The sequence below is a fragment of the Kogia breviceps genome, chromosome 3 (assembly GCF_026419965.1).
Source record: "Kogia breviceps isolate mKogBre1 chromosome 3, mKogBre1 haplotype 1, whole genome shotgun sequence".
NCBI classification, from domain to species: Eukaryota; Metazoa; Chordata; class Mammalia; order Artiodactyla; family Physeteridae; genus Kogia; species Kogia breviceps.
The window spans coordinates 11,725,142-11,748,168 of record NC_081312.1 but is presented as its reverse complement, the minus strand read 5'-3'; the positions used below and the strand labels follow the sequence as shown (position 1 = coordinate 11,748,168).

Genomic DNA, 23,027 nt, shown 5'->3' with positions numbered 1-23,027 from the left:
TCCTGGAATCAGAAGGTGCGTTGGAGGAGGCAGTGAGAGTGGAAAGAAAATGAACTATCCAGAGACTGGCTAGGCAACCTTAGATGAATGGCTCCACTGCCATGGGCCTCCAGCCCTTTCTCATCTTGAAAATGAGAGGGTTGAACTCAGTGATCCCTAAGACCTCTTTCAGCTCTACAGATGAGCTGGTGTAGGGCTTCCAAACTCTTGGATTTCACAGATCATTACAGTTCCCACAAACCTTCCAGAAATGACACAGGGTGTTTACTTTTTACTTTCCAAGGAAGGACAATAAAAAACCAACTACTATTACTGGCCATTTTCTATCACATCACTTCTGGGAAGAAAGGATATATTAACTTTAAAGAACATGGGAAGGAAATAATCCCAGAATAAAAGACAGTCCTTGTTAAGAAAAGGGTTTGGCAACTTCAACATGTGCACTCTACACTCATTCCGTCCTTCTCATTTTAAGAAACAGCTTTATTGAGACATCTACATGTCATACAATTCATTCATTTTAAGTATGCAATTCAATAATTTACAGTAAATGTGTAGATTTGGGCAACCATTCCCACAATCTAATTTTAGAACATTTCCATTATTCCCAAAAGACCTCTTATGTCCATCTGCAGTCACTCTCGGTTCCCACCAGCAGGTCCCAGATACCACAAACCTACTTTCTGTCTCTATAGATTTGCCTTTCATACACATCTGCCTTTCATATTTCATACAATGGAATCATGTATTATGTGGCCTTTTGTGTCTGGCTTCTTTCATTTAGCATAATATTATAAAAGTCCATCCATGTGTGCGTGTGTGAGTACTCCATTGTTTTGTTTTGTTTTGTTTTGGCTCAGTAATATTTCATTGTAAGGATGTATACCACGTTTTGCTTATCCATTTATCAGTTGACGGACATTTGGGTTGTTTCCACTTGTTAGCTATTGTAAACAATTCTGCTATGAACATTCGTATATGAGTTTTTGTGTGGATATGTTTTCAATTCTCTCGGGTATATATTGGACTGGCCAAAAAGTTCGTTCGGTTAATAAAGTTCGTGAAAATGAGGAAAGGGTCTTTTATTTTCACTTAAAACAGAGCAAACTTTTTGGCTGGCCCAATACCTACAAGCAGAATTACTGGGCCCCCTAAAGATGGCTATGTCCTAATCCCTGCAACCTGTGAGCATGTTTCCTCACGTGGCAGAAGAGACTGAAGAGGTGATTAAGGATCTTGAGATGGGGAAATTATCTTGGAATATCAAAGCAGGCCCAATATAATCACATGGGTCATTATAGAGAAAAAGAGGGAGGCAAAAGAGAGTGTCAGAGTGGTCTAGCATAAGAAAGACTCAACTGGCCATTGCTAACTTTGACGATGGAGAAGTCCATAACCCAAGAAATGCAGGCAGCCTCTGAAAAATCAAGGAAGCAGATTCCCCTGTAGAGCCTCCAGAAGGAATGTAGCCCTGCCAATGCCTTGATTTTAGACTAGTGAGACCCGTTTTGGACTTCTGACCACCAGGTCTATAAGAGAATACCTTTACGTGGTTTTAAGCTACAAAGTTAGTGGTAATTTGTTACAGCAGCCATAGGAAACTAATACACTGGGTCATAAGCTAATCCTAGATCTGCTTTTACATCACTAACAGAACCATTTAGGGAGACATCAGTGGTTGGAATTAAGAGCACAATTTGCCAGATGTATGGGTTCAGATTCCAACTCTACTACTTACTGTATGTGATCTTGAGTAAGTTTTCTTAACTTTTCTGTTCCTCCGTTTCCCCATCTGTAAAATGGAGCTAATAATAATACCTTTTTTGCAGTCTGTTATGAGGATTGAATGAATAAGACTTAGTACAATACCTGGCATATGGCATATACAGAATCATTTACTGTTATCATTATTCACATTGTCTTCCCAGAACAAAGGAACAGAGGTGAAACCAAAAATTTCCTTAAACCTTTCAAAAGATATTTTCTTCCTCCCATCAACTCTCTTAAAACCTCCAAGTTCTTTAGACCAGGATTCCCCTAGAGCGAAGATAAAAGTTTGAAGTCCTGTCCCTGGAGAATTATTTTTGAGACGGCGTGGCCCAGCCTCCTAGCTGAAGAAGACAGTGAAGTTCTGCCAGAATGTTCTTGGCAGATCTGGTTCCCTCTACCACATCTTGCTCAGAAGTCACTGCTTGGTCCAGGGACAACTAGCTGTTATGTGTTGTCATCCTGTCCCTCAAAACACGGTAAGCACTTTGCAAATGTTGGCTGAATACCAAATGAATGTGCGAGAGTTGACCAGAACAACTTCGTGGTCCCTGCTTCTGGTGACATTCTTTCTAGAGTAAATGAAGTCCCTTTCTGACTTTGGGATGTAGAATAACTTTGCAGATGATATAGCCCAGGACCCTGATTTTGCAAATAAAGAAACGGAGACGCTGAAGAAAACATGACAGCTAAGATCATACAACAAGTTAGCTGCAAAGCAGAACTTAAACATGGCTCTTCTGGTTTCCAGCCCAGGTGCCTCTCTAGGTGTTGCTACACATCAAAGAGTCTAAGATTTTGGGCTGAACCTGGGCTGATCTCTGGTCATGCCCTGAAAACCACTTGTTGAATCAAGTTCCTGGTATCATGTTGTCTCATTTTCTTATCCTTCCTTTCCCAAATAAAACTTCTTTTTCAGTTTTAGTGTTCAATAAATCAAAGAAATGCTATCAGTATTATTTCCTTTGCATCTTCTTTCTACAGCCTCAATGAGCATGAAAAGATATTGGCAAAATCCACTGTAATCTTTGGCTGACATCCCAGAACCCATGACTTCCCCAAACGAGGGATGAATTGCATAGTAAGCCTGCCTTGTGACGTTTACCAGAACACACAGATAGTAATTAACATGATTTCAAAAGTAAAAATAGTTAACCAAAGTTGAACAGAAGTAGACCTAAGTTCCTCTTTTTTCTTCTTTCTCTATAACAAAGCACTTGGTTAAAAGTGAGATGGATGACCGAGGAAACAAAAAAATCAAAGCGGGAAGCGGTAAATGGCTAACAAAGCTTTGTACTCAATAAAGAACTCCCAAACAACTTTATGCTTTCATAAATGAGTGAACAGACCCCGAATCTATGAAAAATTATGCAGAGTGTATGAATAGATTCAACACTCGTCTTCTTAGGGATGCTTTATGCTAATACTCCCAGGACTTCTTACCTTCCTTTATATCATTCAGAGAACGACCTCTGATGTCTTCATACTAGTCCTACCCCTGAACAAATGCTCTTTTGTTATCCCCTCCCCCCAAATTCTTTACCCAAGTCCTCTAAAAGATCTCTTTATTTCAAGCACTATGGCAGTATTTGGATCTTTGCCAATTTTTTTAATATTTTATTTCTTTTTCTTATTTCATTACATTGACTGGGATGTTTAGTACAATGGTGAACAGTAGTGGCTATCCTGGCTTTTTTTTTTTTTTTGCGGTATGCGGGCCTCTCAATGTTGCGGCCTCTCCCGTTGCCGAGCACAGGCTCCGGACGCGCAGGCTCAGCGGCCATGGCTCACGGGCCCAGCTGGTCCGCGGCATGTGGGATCCTCCCAGACCGGGACACGAACCCGTGTCCCCTGCATCGGCAGGCGGACTCTCAACCACGGTGCCACCAGGGAAGCCCTATCCTGGCTTTTTAAAAAATAATTTACTTTGTTATTTTGAAATATTTCAAATGTAAGACAAGCCTATAGAATAACAAATGTCCATATACCCACATTCCAGCCTTATCAAGTGATAACATCATGTCATTTTGTTCTGACCCTGAAAAAACTTAGGTCTGAAGGTCCCTCTGTCCCTGCTTCCTCAGCCCAGAAGTAACTACTGTCATAACTTAATGTTTATTATTCCTGTAAATTTTTATACTCTTACGAGGCATGTATAACATCCATAAAAAGTATATAGTAGGGGATATCTGTATATATATGGCCGATTCATTTTGTTGTGTAGTGGAGGCTAACACATCATTGTAAAGCAACCATACTCCAGTTAAAATTAATTTTAAAAAAAGAAAAAAAGAGTATATAGTACAATTAAAGGAATGGAGGAAACTTAAATGCACATTATTAAGAAAGAGGCCAAACTGAAAAGGCCACACACTATAGAATTCCAACTATATGATATTCTGGAAAAGACAAAGGTATGGAGACAATACAAAGATCAGTGGTTGCTAGGGACAGGGCAGGGAGAGATGAAAAGGCAGAGCATAGAGGGTTTTTAGGGCAGTGAAAATACTCTATGATATCGTAATATGATGGCTATATGTCATTATACTTTTGTCTGAACCCATAGACTATACAACACAAAAAATGAACCAATTGTAAATTATGGGCTTTTGGTGATTATGATGTGTCAGTGTAGGTTCATCCTTGATAAAAAGTGTACTGTTCTGGTGAGTGATATTGATCATGGGGGAGGCTATACGTGTGTGGGAGCAAGGGGTACATGGGAAATCTCTGTGCCTTCCTCTCAAGGTTGTTGTAAACCTAAAACTGCTCTAAAGAAAGAGAAAATTTAAAAAAAAAATTTTTTTTAATTACATAGTATTGGGACTTCCCTGGCGGTCCAGTGGGTAAGTCTCCACGCTCCCAATGCAGGCAACCCGGGTTTGATCTCTGGTCAGAGAACTGGATCCCACATGCCCATCCCACAACTGAGAAGTCCGCGTGCTGCAATGAAGATCCCGCATGCCACAACTAAGACCTGGCACAGCCTAAATAAATAAATATTTTTTTAATTACGTAGTATTATTTCACAGATTTAAAAGTTTTAAATAGATGTTATTATACCATATAAACATCCTTCAGCAACTTCTTTTTCTCACTCTTTTTTTTTTTTTTTTTTTGTGGTACGCGGGCCTCTCACTGTTGTGGCCTCTCCCGTGGCGGAGCACAGGCTCTGGACGCGCAGGCTCAGCGGCCATGGCTCACGGGCCCAGCCGCTCCGCGGCATGTGGGATCTTCCCGGACCAGGGCACGAACCCGTGTCCCCTGCATCGGCAGGCGGACTCTCAACCACTGCACCACCACGGAAGCCCTCTCACTCATATTTTTAAAATAAAAACAGGCAATTCTGATCAACTAGGCAAATATCAAACATTCCATGAGACACAGTGAAAACAGTGAAGAGCTCAAACTCTTGCTCCATGCTGGCTTAGCAGAAATCCTACCTCATATCACATTGTCTTTTCTTGTTTTAATTTTTTATTATGGAAAATCTCAAACGTTTACTAGAGTAGACAGCACAGCATAATGGACCTCTGTGTACCTACCAATCAGTTATTGATCAACCGATGGTCAGTCTTGCTTGATTTGTATTCAATCCCATCAAATTCCCAAAATCCACATTATTTTATAGAAAATCCCAGACATTATGTCTTATCTGTTGTAGTCAGCCCCCAAGATGACCCCCAGTGATCCTTACCTCTGGTTACTCACGCCCTTGTTTATTCCCCTCCTACACTGAATCCGGGATGGTCTGGCTAGCCTGTAAAATACTGTGGAATGTTGGTTTCTGATCTCTGACTCTGAGTCATAAGGTATTGCAGTTTCCTCATTGCCCTCTTGGATTGCTCACTGTGGGGGACAAGGCTGGATCTAGGACAGAGGTCCCCAACCTTTTTGATACCAGGTACCGGTTTCGTGGAAGAAAATTTTTCCATGGAAAGGGCCGGGGGAGGGTCCAGGCAGTACTGCAAGCGATGGGCACAGCAGATGAAGCTTCCCTCGCTCTCCCCACTGCTCACCTCCTGCTGTGCGGCCTGGTTCCTAACAGGCCGCTGACCGGTACCAGTCCGTGGCCTGGGGATTGGGGACCCCTGGTCTAGGATGACATAAGCAAGGCACCTAGAATGCAAAATATAGGGAGGCATTTACTCTCAGGTGCCGACCCTCCATCTTTATGACCCTGAGAGTGCGTGCCTCCTTCAATTTTGCCCTCGAAGTGACTCACTTCCCTCACTATGGTCCCAGCCCTGGTGGGGGAAGCAAGCTGCCCTTCCATGAGGACACTAAAGCATCCTTATAGAGAGGCCCATGTGAAGAGAAGCAGAGGCCACCCATCAACAGACACCACTGACTTGCCAATCAGGTGAGAAGCAGAGCCTTCAGTGCCAGTTAAGATTCCAGATGACTGCAGCTCATGGAAGACCCTCATAAGACAATTTGATCCAGAACTGCCAGCCGACCTGCTCCCAAATCCCTGCCCACAAAACTGTGGGAGATAATATATAACACCATATTGTTTAAGCTACTAAGTTTGGGGATAATTTGTTATGCAGCAGTAGATAACTAACACAGAGACATACCTGGAAGTAGGTGCTGCCTTAACAAAAACCTAAAAATGTGGGATTGGCTTTGAGATCAGGCAAAGAGTGGAAACTGGATGTACCTTGAGGAGTGTGTTAATGAAAGCCTAAAGGGCTTCAAAGACGCGTTAGAAGTAGCTTAATGACCCCCAGGGGGGCTGACCATGAAATGTTAAAGGAAAATGAAGAAAATATTATCCAAAACTGGAAGCAAAGGAATTATTGGTATTTAATGGCAGAAATTTTAGCCACATTGTAATCCATAGTAACATGGAAAGTAGACAATCTATCTAATTAACTGAGTGATCTAAGAAAATTGTTAAGCAGAGAGTTGAATATTCACCTCACTTCTTATTGCTGCCTATAGTAAAATGCAAGAAGAAAGACATATGTTAAAGAAATAACTCTAAAACATAAATTTTTCAGGACTTGCCAGATTTGAAAATTCCCAGAATCTATAGATAGCAAAAAATGCTAAAATTAAGAAATGACTTCTGGGAAAAAAGTCAGAACACAAGTTATAAAAACATGGTTTAAAGATGAAGCCAAGGACTTCCCTGGTGGCACAGTGGTTAAGAATCCACCTGCCAATGCAGGGGACATGGATTCGAGCCCTGGTCTGGGAAGATCCACATGCTGCAAAGCAACTAAGCCCGTGCACCACAACTACAGAGCCTGTGTTCTAGGGCCCGTGAGCCACAACTACTGAGCCCGCGTACCACAACTACTGAAGCCCATGTGCCTAGAGCCCATGCTCTGCAACAAGAGAAGCCACCATAATGAGAAGCCCACACACCACAGCAAAGAGTAGCCCCTTGCTCGCCACAACTAGAGAAAGTCCACTTGCAGCAATGAAGACCCAACACAGCCAAAAATAAATAAATAAATTTTAAAAAGAAAGATGAAGCCAAGGGTGGACTATAAAATCCTTTACTAACACGTTAGAAAGATCTAAGGCAGTGCCTCAAATAATGGTTCAAACAATAGGACTTTTAAGAATTTTAAGAACATTGTTTAAGGCAGTCTCAGGCAAAGCCCAAGTAGAGAAGATATTATCTTAGAGATTCGTGGGTGTTGATTTGCCTAATAACGTAAACTCCAGTAAGATTCATAAGAGATCTACAAAATTTTAAAGAGAATTATATTAGGAGAAACACCACCAGTTTGGACTGAAATTAAGAAATCTGTGTGGGCTTCCCTGGTGGCGCAGTGGTTGAGAATCCGCCTGCCGATGCAGGGGACGCGGGTTCGTGCCCTGGTCTGGGAGGATCCCACATGCTGCGGAGCGGCTGGGCCCGTGAGCCATGGCCGCTGAGCCTGTGCGTCCGGAGCCTGTGTTCCGCAAAGGGAGAGGCCACAACAGTGAGAGGCCCACGTACCGCAAAAAAAAAAAAAAAAGAAATCTGTGGACCCCCCAGATTCTGTAGGCAGAACACAATCTAAGAAAATTACCTCATTGTAAAGACAGGCTACCTTTCATGGAAAAGGAAAGGTGATGTAGAGGGTGGAATCAAGAGCCATAGTGAATCTTCTCAAGCCTTGAGCCCTAATCAGGGAACTAACAGCATGTGCCTACTGGATTCCAGAATCCACTGCTATGGACTAGTGATTCTTGTGTGCCTCGTAGTCCCCCAATTTTGAATATGAGAATCTATACCGATTACCCTATGCCTGCTTCACCATTGTATGTTGGCAGACCTCATTCAAATTACGTCAGGTTTTACATACACTCATTTGTATGTGTGTGTTTACAGTTTTATGCAGTTTTATCACATGTATAGATTCATGTAACCACCACCACAATCAAGAATTCAAGATACAGAACTATTTCATCAACACAAAAGAACTATTTTTAAAAGCATAATCTCAATATTATTGTCACACTAAATAAATAACTATAATTCCTTAATATTGGCAAAATCCAGTCATTGTTCAAATATCCCCAATTGTTTCATGTTATTTTTTGCTTTTTTGTTTTCATTTGTTGGAATCAATATCCAAGTAATAGCCATACATTGGAATCTATAGGTTCCTCTCATCCCCCTGCCCCGCCCCACCTTTCTCTCTCACTCTCTTTCTCTGTTTTTTGTTATAGTTTTTGTTTGTTTTTCTATGTGGCAATGTATTTGTTGAGGAAATCAGGTTATTTGTCCAGTAGAGTTTCCCTCATTGTGGATTTAGCTATTATATCTCCGTGGTGTTTTTAACATGTTCCTTTCTGAAGACTTGATAAGATTCAGATTCTAATTTTTGACAAGAATGCTACATAGTTGATGGTGTGTACTTGAGTCAGGAAGTACCTCATGCCTGGTTACCTCCCTCTTTTCTTAAATAACAGTTTTATTGGACATAATTCACATACCATAAAGTTCAATTCCATGGTTTTTATCATATTCACAAAGTTGTACAACTAACACAACTATCTAATTCCAGAATATTTTCATCATCCCAGAAAGAAATCCCATACCCATTAGGGGTCACTCCCACTGCCTGCGCCCCTACAACCACTAATCTACTTACTGTCTCTATAAAGTTGCCTATTCTGTACACATCATATAATGGAATCATGCAATATGTGTTCTTTTGTGTCTGGATTCTTTAAACACTTAGCATAATATTTTCAAGGTTCATCCACGGTAGCATGTATTAGCGCTGCATTCATTATTATGGCTGAATAATATTCAGTTGTATGGATATGTCACATTTTAAAATCCAATCAACAGTTGATGGACATTTTGGTTGTTTCCACTTGTGTCGTTATGTGTAACGCTGCTATGAACATTCATGTACAAGTTTTTGTGTAAACATATGTTTTTATTACTCATATATATACTAAGGAGTGGAATTTCTGGATTATTGTTGAAACCCATTTAAGTTTTCTTGTAGCTTTTTGTTTTCCTTTGGCCACATGGCTTGTGGGATCTTAGTTCCCCAACCAGGCATTGAACCCAAGCCCTCAGCAGTGAGAGTGCAGAGTCCTAACCACTGGACCACCAGGGAATTCCCTCTTGTAGCTCTTTTTGTTCTTAGAATATATGTCTGTGGGAATGTGCAGTCAAATTACTTTGTGTTAAAGTGAATTGAAATTGTTTCTGTTTGTGTGGTTATGCCACAACTCAATGTGCAGATGTATTTCATTCTTTTCTTTTGATATGGGGGATTTATTTTATTTATTTATTTTTTTGTGGTACGCGGGCCTCTCACTGTCGTGGCCTCTCCCGTTGCGGAGCACAGGCTCCGGACGCGCAGGCTCAGCGGCCATGGCTCACGGGCCCAGCCGCTCTGCGGCATGTGGGATCTTCCCGGACCGGGGCACGAACCCGTGTCCCCTGCATCGGCAGGCGGATTCTCAACCACTGCGCCACCAGGGAAGCCCTGGGGGATTTATTTTTAAACTTAGTTTTGTTTTATATTTATGTGAAATATTCATATGGGCTTCCCGCCTTCCTTTTTTGCTTCCTTACTTAATAATCCAGTTGAGAAGTGTATGAATAGGTACAAGTGAGGGAAGTTGCCAAGTTTGGAGGTACCCCAATAGCAATCAGGACTCATATAAGATTATTGGCCCAGCAGGTCAGTGCCCTGGCAGTGGGGTCCTCAGCAAAGAAGGTGGCCAAGTTGGGCAGCAACAAAGCAGGGTTGGGAGATTAGTTACATAAAGTGGGATTGAGCAAATACATAAATATATTGAGGATAATGGATAAAGAGAGCAGGTTTCTCACTGTCAGAGAGGAGAGTTACAAATATGAAAATGGCAAGTCTGGAATGAACCTTGTGGTGTTGGATTGGGATTGGAAGTATTGGTGTAAACTCACGGTTCTCAAAATATAAAGATGCACAAGTAAACAGCAAGTAACAATGAACACACTTGGCCCCCAAATCTTGGTTTCTAAGTACCACTTTTTTCTAGCAAAATAAACCAGGGATCCTTGGGGAAATTACTGATTCTAGGAGGGCACAGAAAGTATAAGATGAGCCCATGGGCTTCCCTGGTGGCACAGTGGTTGAGGGTCCGCCTGCCGATGCGGGGGACGCGGGTTCGTGCTCCGGTCCGGGAGGATCCCACATGCCACAGAGCGGCTGGGCCCTTGAGCCATGGCCGCTGAGCCTGCGCGTCTGGAGCCTGTGCTCCGCAACGGGAGAGGCCACAACGGTGAGAGGCCCGCGTACCACAGAAAAAAAAAAAAAAAAAAGATGAGCCCAAAACCTCTTGTGGGGTCCCAGAAAGTAAGGAAGTGCTCTAAAAATGATAGTGACATGTCAAAAGGACAAAGAAGCCAGATTCTAGGACAATTTGAACATCAAAACAGTTAATAAGCGTTACCGATTATAGGGACTTCCCTGGTGGTCCAGTGGTAAAGAATCCACCTTACAACGCATGGGACGCCAGTTTGATCCCTGGTCAGGGAACTAAGATACCACATGCCGCGGGGCAACTCAGCCCGTGCACCACAACTACTGAGTTCGCGCGCCTCAGCTAGAGAGTTCGTGTGCCACAAAACTACAGAGCCCACGCGCCCTGGAGCCTGCGCGCCACAACTAAAGAGAGAAAACCTGCACGCCACAACTAGAGAGAAGCCCGTGCACCATGATGAAAGATCCCACATGCCTCAACTAAGACGTGACGCAGCCTAAAATAAATAAATAAGTCCTTTTTAAAAAAGAGTAACAGATTATATTGCATTGAGTAAAACAGGAATCTATGAGTCTACTTGGATATCAATAAATGAACGAGGAGAAGAGAAAGCACTTACTTGCAGTAGAATGCTAACTAATAAATGTAGAAGGAATGATGGAATCAGAAAATCATCACTTGGCGATCGTCATAGCAATAATGAATTCAGGCAAGCAACATCAACGGATGTTAAGTCCAGCAGATGAATGTTGGATGAGAAACGGGATGTTTACATAGTCTTGAAATGTCTCCCCACAAACTATTTATTAACTCAAAAGGAAAAACAAGTAACTTCACGATGGCGAATCTTGGCAGAATACATTGCCTTCCACTTTGAGGATGGAGTACAACTCACTCAACTACCCCTATTGATGGCGCTTTGGGTGGTTTACAGTCTTTTCCTGTCATAAATAGTCTACAGTGAATGGTCTTCTGCATGCCTCCTTTTGTATTTGTATCTGGGCATTATTTTTGTAAAATAATTTGACTTCAGGACCCCACCCAGATAACTTTCCTCAAGATTAAGACTATTTATTCATTCATATTAAGAAAGAAATTGACTGAACACTGCTCCAGGAGCTTTTGAATTTGGAAATGAACAAGAAAGCAAACTTCAAGTGTGCTTTATAGTTCCCTTGGCTTTGACTCTGTGCTAGAGCAATGTCTGTTGTTTTCCTCTGCATTGAAAGGAGTATTTGTCCTTTTAAATGTATTCAGAAAGTCAGCACATTATATTAATTGTGTTTAAGGGTATGAATGATCCAGAATATCCCTTCATAAATTTGCTTTATTGTGAACTAGTTGCATCTAACTGAAGGTCTCTGTTGTTAGTGGCGGTTTTGTAATTGTGTGTTTATCATAGAAAAAAATAAAAAAAAAAAAAAGAAAGCAAACTTCCTGCCTCCATGGCACCTGCCTTTTAGTGTCGACACAAAAATAAACAAATAAAGTAGCATCACATGATGATAAATGCTATGAAGGAAAAGACAACAGAATAAGGGAGTAGTGAATGATAGGGTAGGCTCTATTATTGGACCATTAGGATAGGGAGCCTGAGTTAATGCAACAAGCTCTGTGAATATCTTCAGGCAGAGGGAACAAGTGCAAAGGCCCTGAGGTGGGAGTGAAAGCTGTACCTCACTCCCACTCTTTGGAAGAGGCAATGAAATTAGCTCAGGCACAGCTGTTGATGGAGGCTGCTTGCAGCCTGTGGCTCTAGTACACTTTGCCCTGGAGAGCTCCCTTCACCAAGGGCATTTTCATGTAATTTTACAAAGCATCCACTGTCATCACATTCCAGGGGTGAAACTGGATCCCTTTAAGGTGAACAGAATGCTTCTTGTTCGCTCAATGCCTCTTCAGTGGCTCCTCAGCCAAGATTATGATCCCTCCAGCATGTTCAGAATTTTCTCCCAGCACTGACTCACTCATCCCTCCAATAAGCTTGGGAGGGCAGGGTGCCCGGGGAGTGAGACGGGGCTGGGTCTGCACTGGGATTTCGGCCAGGCTTTTGGTGGGATTTCTACTCTACCACTTGGCTTCAGAGCCTCCATCTTCTGCCTTGTGTCCTCCCTAACAACATCCATCTCTGAGTCTCAGACCTTATCAACCACCACCTCTCCCCGTTACAGTCGTTACTGACACCAGAACCAAGATCCTTGTTCCTTGAAGAACAAGCTTCTTGTTCCTGGATCATTGTCACTCTCTCCTGCGCAATGCCTGTCACTATTCTCAGTGATTCCAATATGCCCACAGCTATTCCTCCCAACACCCTGAGCCCTCAAATCCCATGTCATATCCTAGAGCAGAGCCTGTCATTATCAGTGTATTACTCTGCTCAGGCTGCTGTAACAGAATACCATACAGGGAGTAGTTTAAGCAATAGAAATTAATTTTCTCATAGTTCTGGAGGCTCGAAGTTCAAGATCAAGATTTGGTTTCTAGTGAGAGCTTTCTTTCTGGCTTTTGGCCTTCTCACTGTGTCATCACTTGGTGGGGAGGAGAGGATGGGGACGAAGAAAGAGCACTCTCTGGCTTCTTTTCTTTTAAGAACACTAATCCTGGGCTTCCCTGGTGGCGCAGTGGTTGAGAATCCGCCTGCCGACGCAGGGGACGCCGGTTCGTGCCCCGGTCCGGGAAGATCCCACATGCCGCGGAGCGGCTGGGCCCGTGAGCCATGGCCTCTGAGCCTGCGCGTCCGGAGCCTGTGCTCCGCAACGGGAGAGGCCACAACAGTGAGAGGCCCGCATACCACACACACAAAAAAGAACACTAATCCTATCTCATCAGGGCCCCACCCTTATGACCTCACTTAACCTGAATTACCTCTTTATAGGCTCTATCTCCAAATACAATCACATTGGGGATAAGGGCTTCAATACATGAGTTGGGGGGGGGAATACAATTCAGTCCATAACAACCAGGAACCCCCAATCCTCCATAATTTCAAGCATCCCATTCTCCACCATTTCTTCCTACCTTCCACTTCATTTTCTCCGGGACCTCGGCCCTAACAGTACTTGTAACCCTCCAGACTCCACAATCCATTTCACCCAATGTGCTTTGCTGTCTGACACTTAACTCGTGCTCTCACACCTTTTAACCCACTTTAAATTCCATGGCCACTTTCATGGGCTTTCTCATTTCCTCAAACTTGCTTAGCTGAACCTGATTAATCCATTGCCCCTCCTGCTTGGCCCAGGGCTTATGAGGCAGAATGCCACCATAGAGGATCACGCAACCAGGCTGATACATCTCACTGTAAGTTCAGGGCCCAGCTTGAAGTGGGCCCTGGATGCTATCCAGAAATCACCCATATTCTCCCTATAATTTCGGTTCCCAGTCTGCTAAGCGTCACTTTCATGTTTTCTCACTCCTAAAACCCCGTGACCTCTTCCCCAATCCTCATTTTCCACTGGTGACCTAATTTCCTGTTTTTCTGAGAAAAGTCAATCAATCAGAAGAGAACCTTTACGAGCACCCCCGGAACATCCACCACTCTACCTGCATCTATGACTGTACAGTTTGCTTTGCTTCCTGTGAGGATGTATAAGCAAAAGACGAGCAAAGAGCATCTCACCCTCCATCCAAGTTTACAAAGATTAACCCGCTGCAGCAGCTGACTGACAGTGCACTTGGTACTGCAGACAAAGAGATTATGGCAGTAACAGGATGAAACACTCTCTGTGCTTCAGACAGAGGAAACTGAAGATGGTAACAGGATGCTCTGTGCTTTGGACAAAGAGGTACTTAGATAGTTTGATGCATTTCAGGAAGAATTTTAATGAACCCTGCTTTTTGCATCCTCCGTACGCGCAAGCTTAGCGGCCACGGCTCACGGGCCCAGCCGCTCCGCAGCATGTGGGATCTTCCCAGACCGGGGCACGAACCCGCGTCCCCCGCATCGGCAGGCGGAGTCTCAACCACTACGTCACCAGGGAAGCCCCAAGCACATATTTTTTGCAGAAGGTTTCCGCTAATCACGAGGAGCAGACGTCAACATGAAGGAGTTTTAGTGCTTTTCTAGATGTGAGGAGATACAAGAATTGGGCTCATAAAATCGTCTCCTGAAAATATCGAACTATCTGAAGACCTGTTCTGCTAGTTTTTCTCAGAGCACAGAAGGCCTCATTTCTGCCCTCCAGCCTGAATTCTTTTCAGGGTATGTTGAAAGTCAGCAGCTGCAACAGCTCATGATTTAATACTTATAGAGGTAGATGGCAAAAAATTGTAGCCAATTTTTAAGTGACAGGGGATAGACCTTTTTTTGGTGTTCTGAGACCAATTTCCAGTGCCTACTGAAAAAAAAAAAAAAAGCCACACAACCTAAGAGATGTGAGTTGCGTTTTACTCAGGATCTTACTGAGGATGGTAGCCTGAGAAACAGCCTCTCTGAGGAGCTGCTCTGAAGAGGTAGGGGAGGAACCAGTATATACATGAATTTTTTTTTTTTTTTTTTTTTTTTTTTTTTTTTTTTGTGGTACGCAGGCCTCTCACCGTTGTGGCCTCTCCCGTTGCGGGGCACAGGCTCCGGACGCACAGGCTCAGCGGCCATGGCTCACGGGCCCAGCCGCTCCGCGGCACGTGGGATCTTCCCGGACTGGGGCACGAACCCGCGTCCCCTGCGTCGGCAGGCGGATTCTCAACCACTGCGCCACCAGGGAAGCCCCGACATGAATTTTTTTGTCTAGGAAAACATGTAGTGAAGCATACATCTTGGTGAAAAGTTACCGCTAATCACAAACAGTATCTCAGGTTGATGAGTTTAGTGCTTTTCTGTGTATGGGAAGATGCAGGGATCTGGGCTCATTGAAGTTCTTCCTGAGATATGCATCTTAGCTGTCTAGGAGCCTGTTCTTAACTGTCTGGAGCCTCATCCTGTTTATCCAAAGCACAGGATGCCTCACCTGTTTTTTCCATTCTGAATTCTCCGCAGGGTGCACAGTCACTGGGCAACTGCCCTAGGTTGTGATTTAACCCTTTGTGTAACTGGAGGATGAGTGACATTCTTTGTTCCTTTTTTTATACCAACATGGCGGGGGTGAGGGGTGTTCCCCACACTAACAAAAGATTCTCAGACACCAACTGGAAACTCTAGGGTGTCCTAGAGTTCAACTCAATTCTGACGCTATCTACCTGGACTTAGCATCAGACTCCACAGGTTAAGGCTTTGGTCCTACAAGACTGCCCCTCAGCCCCGCCCCTCACTTCAGAGGCCAGTCACAAGCCCAGGTTGTTATATGTGTTAGCCGCTTCTGACCAACCAGCTAAAAGATTGGAGCTTCCAACACCCTTCCTCGAACTTCAGATGCCAGTTGCAAGTCCAGGTTGTTACCTGTACTTCTAACAAACTGACTATAAATCAGAGGTTTCCAAAACGCCCTCCTCGGGTTTGATTAATTTGCTAGAATGGCCCACAGAGAGACATGTTACTTACTAGATCACTGGTTTATTGTGAAAGGATAGAACTCTGGAAAAGCCAGATGGAGAACTGCATAGGGTATCACCAAAATGAACTCGGGTCTGCTCGCCCACCACACAGCAAAGCCCGTCTACTGACACCAGATTGTGACGAAGGAAAGTACAGTGTTTATGGCAGGGCAAAGCAAGGAGAACAGACAGTTCATGCTCAAAAGACCCAAACTCCTGATGGCTTTCAGGGAAGGGTTTTTAAAGGCAAAGTTTGGGGTGAGGGCTGCAGCATGCATAACTTTTTCTGATGGGTGGGTGGTGAGGTAACGGGGTGGTGTTTCAGGAATCTTAATCATCCACCTCCTGATTCCAACCAGTCTGGGGTCCACATGCTTGTGGTCAGCAGGTAGTCACATCATCACTATGATGAGCAGGGGAAGAGGGCAGGGTGGGAATCTTCATTTTTGCAGAACAGCTCGAAGATATGCATCAGATTGTTATATATATATATATCCCTTGAGGAGGAACTAAGACTCTGTTTTGTTGCTGAACTATTGTTTCTTGACTGCTTTCCCTTTGTTTCTGCATTCCCTCACTTCCCTAATTAGTAACTGCTGAGACTGCTCTTTGGAACTCAAGGAAGGCCTAAGAGACCAAAGCCTTTTTCCACAAACAAGAAACAAGAGACACAGAGGGGCTTTGATAACCAGGAAGGCCCCACAGGGCCCTGCTCAATTTCAATCCCCCTTTTCTTTGATATTTCTCAATCCTGAGGGGAATAGGGGTTGGAGGAGAGAGGGAATAAAGTTTTGGATAGAGAGGTTAATCCTGAACTCAGCAGGGGAACTCTGTTTTAGGGGACTTGGTTTCAAGCGCAGGGTAAGTGGGAAGGGGCACAGAGATTCCATGTCCTCTGCTGGCCACTTTGCCTCCCATCCACTCATACTCACCAGCCAGGAAGCTCTCCAAACTCTGTCCTTTTAGGTTTTGTATGGTGGCTCTATTACAAAGGCATGACTGATTAAATCATTGATAATTGGTGATGTATTCCATTTATTCTACCTCCAGCCCCTCTCCCCTCCCCACAGGGTGGGACTGAAAGTTGGTTGGTTCTCCTGGCAAACAGCCTCTACCCTTACTGCTTCCATCACCTCAACTAACACAACCAGACATTTTTCATCACTCTCAACACTTAGAAAATTCCAAGCGTTTGGGGAGCTACGAGCCAGGAACTGGGGACAAAGACAAAACTATATATGGAGAAATATATGTCTGGGCATCTGAATGACCAGACATATATTTCTTATAAATCACAATATCTCAGACCTCTGTAAAAATAAGGAACTGGTCTCCATACAAATCAGGATTGTTGTTACCTTCAGGAGAGAAGAGGGTTATGGTAGGAAAGAACACTCAGGGGCTTCTGATGCCCTGGCAAGGTCATGTTTGTACATGTATGTGATATGTATTTGTACACTCCTCTACATGCATTATGTTTCACTGTAAAAATAGGTTAAAAAAATGCAGGGGAAATTTGTGTCCAAGCAAGTTGTGTATAAAATATCCTGAACTCTTCCTACATTAAAATACCTAAAAAACACTAGATAAAAATATTTTTTAAAATCTATTTTATATATACACATTATATACTTATAAAATACATACTTATATACATGTATATTGCCAACTTAAAAAAACGCACAATGTGAGAGTTGTGAGTTAAGCTTTATTTGGGGCAAAATGAGGACAACAGCCCGGGAGACAGCATTTCAGATAGCTCTGAGAAACTGCTCGAAGGAGGTAGAGCAGAAGGTCAGTATATATATGATTTTGGCGAAGAGGAAGAGCATGCAATCAAGCACATACTTTTTGCAGAAGGTTTCTGCTAGTCACAAGAAGCAGATGTTACCGTGAAGGATTGTAGTGCTTTTCTAGATATGAGGAGATACAAGAATTGGGCTCATAAAATCGTCTCCTGAAAATATCGAACTATCTGAAGACCTGTTCTGCTAGTTTTCCCCAGAGCCCAGAGTGCCTCATCTCTGCCCTCCACCCTGAACCCCTTTCAAGGGGTGTTGAAAGTCAGCGGCTGCAGCAGCTCATGATTTAATCCTTGTAGAGCTTGATGGCACGTGCCAATGGCGAGTGACAGTTTGTATTGACAATATCAAGGTGTACACATAAATATATGTTTACATATGAAAAACCACAATGAGGCACCACTGGATACCCACCAAATTTGTGAAGCTGGAAAAAAACCATCATTTTGAATGCACGTTAGCAAGAAAGAAAAAAAGGATAAGAAATCTGCTGATGCCAAGGTCAAAACCAGATTCCAGAGGTGAGTGAGCCTTGAGGTTAATGAATAAAATGACAGAAGGAAAACATGCTATCCTTGCTTTGGCTCTGGGTGGAGAGGTAAAATTCTCCTGGGAGCACCGTGGCCTTCTGGCAGCCCTCACGTATCCATTCTCCCTTTAACTTAGTCTCCTTAGGTTTTTGCTCTACAGCCCCCAAAGCAGCTCCTGTCTAAACCACCAAAGACCTCCACACTTCTAAATCCACCAGTCACTTCCCAAGCTGAGCACAATCGATCTCTCACAGAACTTTTTTGATTGATGTGAAAGTCACATAACATAAAATTAATCATTTTACAGTAAAATTCAGTGGCATTTAATACATTCACGATGTTGTGCAACCACCATCTCTGTCGCGTTTCAAGACATTTTCATCACCCCAAAAGAAAACCCTATACCCAATCAACAGTCACTCCCCACTCCCCTAACCCCTGGCAGCCACCAAATCTCCTCTTTGTCTTTATCGATTTACCTACTCCGGATATTCTGTATATATGCAATCATGCCCTCTCCCACAATTTGACGCAGTCGATCACTTCCTCTCCCTTTCAACGTTTCTTCACGAGGCTTCCAGGATCCCCACACTTCGCGGTTTCCCTTAACCTGATCTCTGAACGCTGGTGGGTCCAGGGCTTAGTCCTCTACCTCTCCTTCTCTCTGTCCCCACTTACTCCCTGGCTGACTCACCCAAGTCACATGGTTTTAAGTTCCATCCATGTGCTGATGACCCCAAGCTTTTCTCTCCAGCCAGGACTCTCCCCAGAACTCCAGACTCACACATCCCATTGCCTACCTGACATCTCCACTTGGCATGTCCTGCTTGTCCTGATCAAGTCTGAGCTCCTGACCTTCCCCACCAAGACTGCTCTTCCTGATTCATGTCAAGTCCTCCTTCCGGGTCCTCGATCAGAAAACCCTGAAGTTTTCATCCTTGACACTGCTCTTTCTTTCATACCCTACATTTGACCTGTCAGCAAAATCCTATCGGTTCTCTTCAAAACAGATCCAGAATCTGACCACTTCCATCACCTCCACAGCTATCATTCTGGGGCAGGTGCTCTCCTTTTTCGCCAGGGTTATTGTAATCACCCGATAACCGTTGTCCTACTCCTGTCCTTGGACCCCTTCAATCCATTCTCAACACATCATCCAGAGGGATGTATTAGTCAGGGTTCTCTAGAGAAACAGTATGTATGTATGTATGTATGTACGTCTGTATGTATGATAAGGATATGGAGTTGGCTATTGGCTCATGCAGTTATGAAGGCTTTGAAGTCCCGTGATTGGCTACCCGCAAGCTGAGACCCAGGAAAGCCAATGGTGTGGCTGCACTCTAAAGGTCTGAGAACTAGGAGAGCCAATGGTGTGAGTCCCAGCCTGAGAACAGAAGACCAACGTCCCAGCCTAGACAGTCATGCAGAAAGCGAATTCTCCCTTCTTCTGCCTTTTTGCTCTATTCAGGCCCTCAGTGGATTGGTTGATACCATTCACATGGGGGAGGGCAATCTGCTATACTCAGTCTACTGATTCAAATACTAATCTCCTCTGGAAACATCCTCCCAGACACACTCAGAAATAATGTTGAGCCAGATATCTGGGCATGCCCAGATCCAGTCACGTGGACACGTAAAATGTATATCACGTTGCTAAACGTGCGTTAAAGCAGTTCTCTGCTGGAAACCTTCTAATGGCTTCCTAACACTTTTAGCATAAAATGCAGAATCTTCCACATGGCCTAGAAGGACCCATATTATCTGACCCCTGCCTGCTTCTCCACCCTCACCTCCAGCCTTCCGCCCCTTCTGCTGTTACAGTCCTGGCCCCCTTTGCCCCTGATTTCCAGGTCCCTGAACTCACACTCCCCTCTGGCTGGAGCACTCTTCCTCTCCCTTGCCCCGTGTCCTCTGGGCTCACTTCTTTTCCTCCTTCAAGTCTTTGCAGAGGTGTCAGCTTTTCATTCAGCCTTGCTGACCGTCCTGTTGAAAATTGCAGTTTCCCCCTGGAACGCTGCCCCCTCCTTCCCTGCTTTGTATTCTCTCATAGCGCTTACCACCATCTCATCTCAGCCAGAATTTGACTTATTTTATCTGTCTCCTCTCATTAGAATATAAGCTCCACAAGAACAGGGATCTTTGTTTTGGTCTCTTTTGTTTCTATCCCCAGCACCTGGATTTGTACTTAGCGCATAGTAAATGCTTAATAAATATTTGTTGAATCAATCAATGAATGAATTTTCCAAAAGATAGTTTAAAGAAAGAAAAGGGGTTTGTACTGATCAAGAGAAACATTCCTTATTGTTCATAGAAAAGAGAAACCTTTTAAGGATCCCACTTTCCCCAAGCCTCTGCCTTAGAAATCTCACATGTATCCTTTTAAGAGAGTGGCATGGTCTTGTGAATTCAGTCCTAGACCTGTCTGCTCCCACCCACTGACAAGGTGGACGTAAGACTGGTCACGCCATGCGCGGGGGCTATAGGATTGAGTAGGCTGAGGTATGTTCACATACCCAGACTTACTCACTAATTCACTAATTCATTCATTCCTCTGGCCTCCCTTGCAGGACTTCCTACCTTGTTTGTAATTGTCAGTTTTCTTATCTATCCACACAGACTTTGAGCTCTTTGAGACATTCTATCTGTCTCCCTGATGCCTAGCTGTGCCTGGCACAGACTAGACAACTCAACAAAATGGAAAGAGTGGGTGAACGGAAAACAGTGGCCAGAGTGAAAGAAGGCCAGCAGCTGGGGAACTCACGAGGCTTGTCTTCAGAATAGGGGGGCACCTATCTGGATGGAGCAGAGGGTTCCTGTTGGGGGAATAACATTGGATGGGTGAAGTTGGGCACCGAGTCCCTGCTAGGCTGCTGCAGTTCCCTAATTAGGAGAGAACAGACCAGTCAGGAGGGACATGAGTTGAAACAAGCACACATTTATTTGACTGCCTCCTATGTGGCTTCACACAGCTACCCCGCCTGCATTCAGATGACAGATCTCCAAATCATGCTTAACAGTCAGTTTACACGGGACTGATGTCAATGACCCTGGAGTGCCCCTTCTGGGGCCCCGTCACTAGACTCAGGCACACTTCTCTCCTCCTTTTGCCCTCCATGACCGGGGAGCACCACCACTATCCCTCCTTCCTGAGACTCTCACCTCCTTCTCAGCCTCCTGAGGGAAGGGGGCTGGGCTGGCCCTGCCCCTTGGCCACGCCACCAAAGTCACACCTGATTGCAAAGATGATGTCTCCCCTGAGGGGTGATGAAGACCCCTCCTCTCAGGCCTGAGGAACTCCACCAGGCTTTTTTACACTTGCATGCTGGAATGCCTCCAGCATTTCAGTAGAATGTTCCACCCCCATGTTTCTGGGGTCCTTGAAAACCAAGTAGGGGAACTACTCGAGATGAGTTTTGGAAGGCAAGAGGTAGATTGGCCTTGTGGGTTAGGCAGGCTGGATGGGAGGGCTCCAGGAGGTCCATGGCAAGACCCATGCCTTCATTTGGGATGGAACTAGGACTTTGGATGTGGATTATGGATGGAGAAGAATAAGCAGAAGGTCATGCAGGGGCAAACTCAGAGAGACATAAAAATCCTACCTACCATTTACTATGCACCTGTTGTGTGCCAGGTATTGTGCTGGATGCCTACATATGCAATAGATTCTTTCTGAGGTACCTGCCTATCTCCTGGAACCAGCTTCTCTAATCCACAGGGTGGGACCACTGCATTCATTCATTTAACAAAATATGTATGCACCTACCAAGTAGTAAGCCCTGTCCTAGGTGCTAGGTACACAAGGGAAAGGCAGATGTGGTCTATGCCTCCATCGAGGGGAGATGCACACTGAGTAAATAAACAAATAAAAATATATTAGACAGATTATTATAAATTTGCATCATTATAATTGCACTAATTATACAAAATAAAATTGTATAATTATAAATATTATAAAGGAAAAGAATGAGGTATCGTGTGGAGCAGAACAGGACCTAGTTGACTCAGGGTGACCAGGGAAACCTCCAGAGGGGGAGAATTTTATACCAAGACCTGAATGATGGGAAGGGACTGGCTGTGTGAATTGGGAATTGTGGGTAATGTGTGGAGGGGAAATTTCCAAGGCAGTGGGAACATCAAAGCCAATGTTCTTGAGGGTGGGATGACTGGACACTGTGAGTCTGAGGGACAGCATTTCCAGAAGGAGCTGGCGAGGACAGCCTGAGCCAGATCCTGCAGGGCCTTGTGGGCCACCGTAGGGAGGCCGGGTTTCATTTTATTTTATTTTTTATGTTTTTGGCCCTGCCTGGCGGCCTGTGGGATCTTAGTACCCTTACCAGGGGTGGAACTGTGCCCCCTATATTGGAAGTGCAGTCTTAACCAGTGGACCTCCAGGGAGATCCCCCGGGTTTCATTTTACACACTGTTATTTGACGTGTTAATTTTAAAAGTATATAGATTATTGAATCATACGATTTTAAAATATTTTGATAACTGTATTTCAATATTTCCACTCTAATTTCTTTTGTCGTACTGTGCGTATTATTTTATGGTTTAAAAACACAATTCTGCCTCATGGTGCCAGTGGGGAGAGAAAGAGGAAGCAGGGAGAGCGGGCGGTTGGGGGGACCCACCGACAGTTTCTGCTACCACCGCCGGGGCGGCGTCTGTGCTCTTGGCCGTGGGAAAGGAGATGTGAATCCTGGTGCAAGGCCGCACCTACGGGAAGGCAGGTAGTGGGACGGGG

The 23,027-nt window shown here is 44.2% G+C and overlaps 1 non-coding gene across 1 annotated transcript; it reads left to right on the top strand.

Moving 5' to 3' along the window:
• The first annotated feature begins 11,621 nt into the window (after positions 1-11,621).
• LOC131754178 (small nucleolar RNA SNORA22) lies at positions 11,622-11,754 on the top strand. The gene has a single exon (XR_009335211.1). It is a non-coding gene; the product is annotated as a small nucleolar RNA SNORA22 (small nucleolar RNA).
• Positions 11,755-23,027: the final 11,273 nt, after the last annotated feature.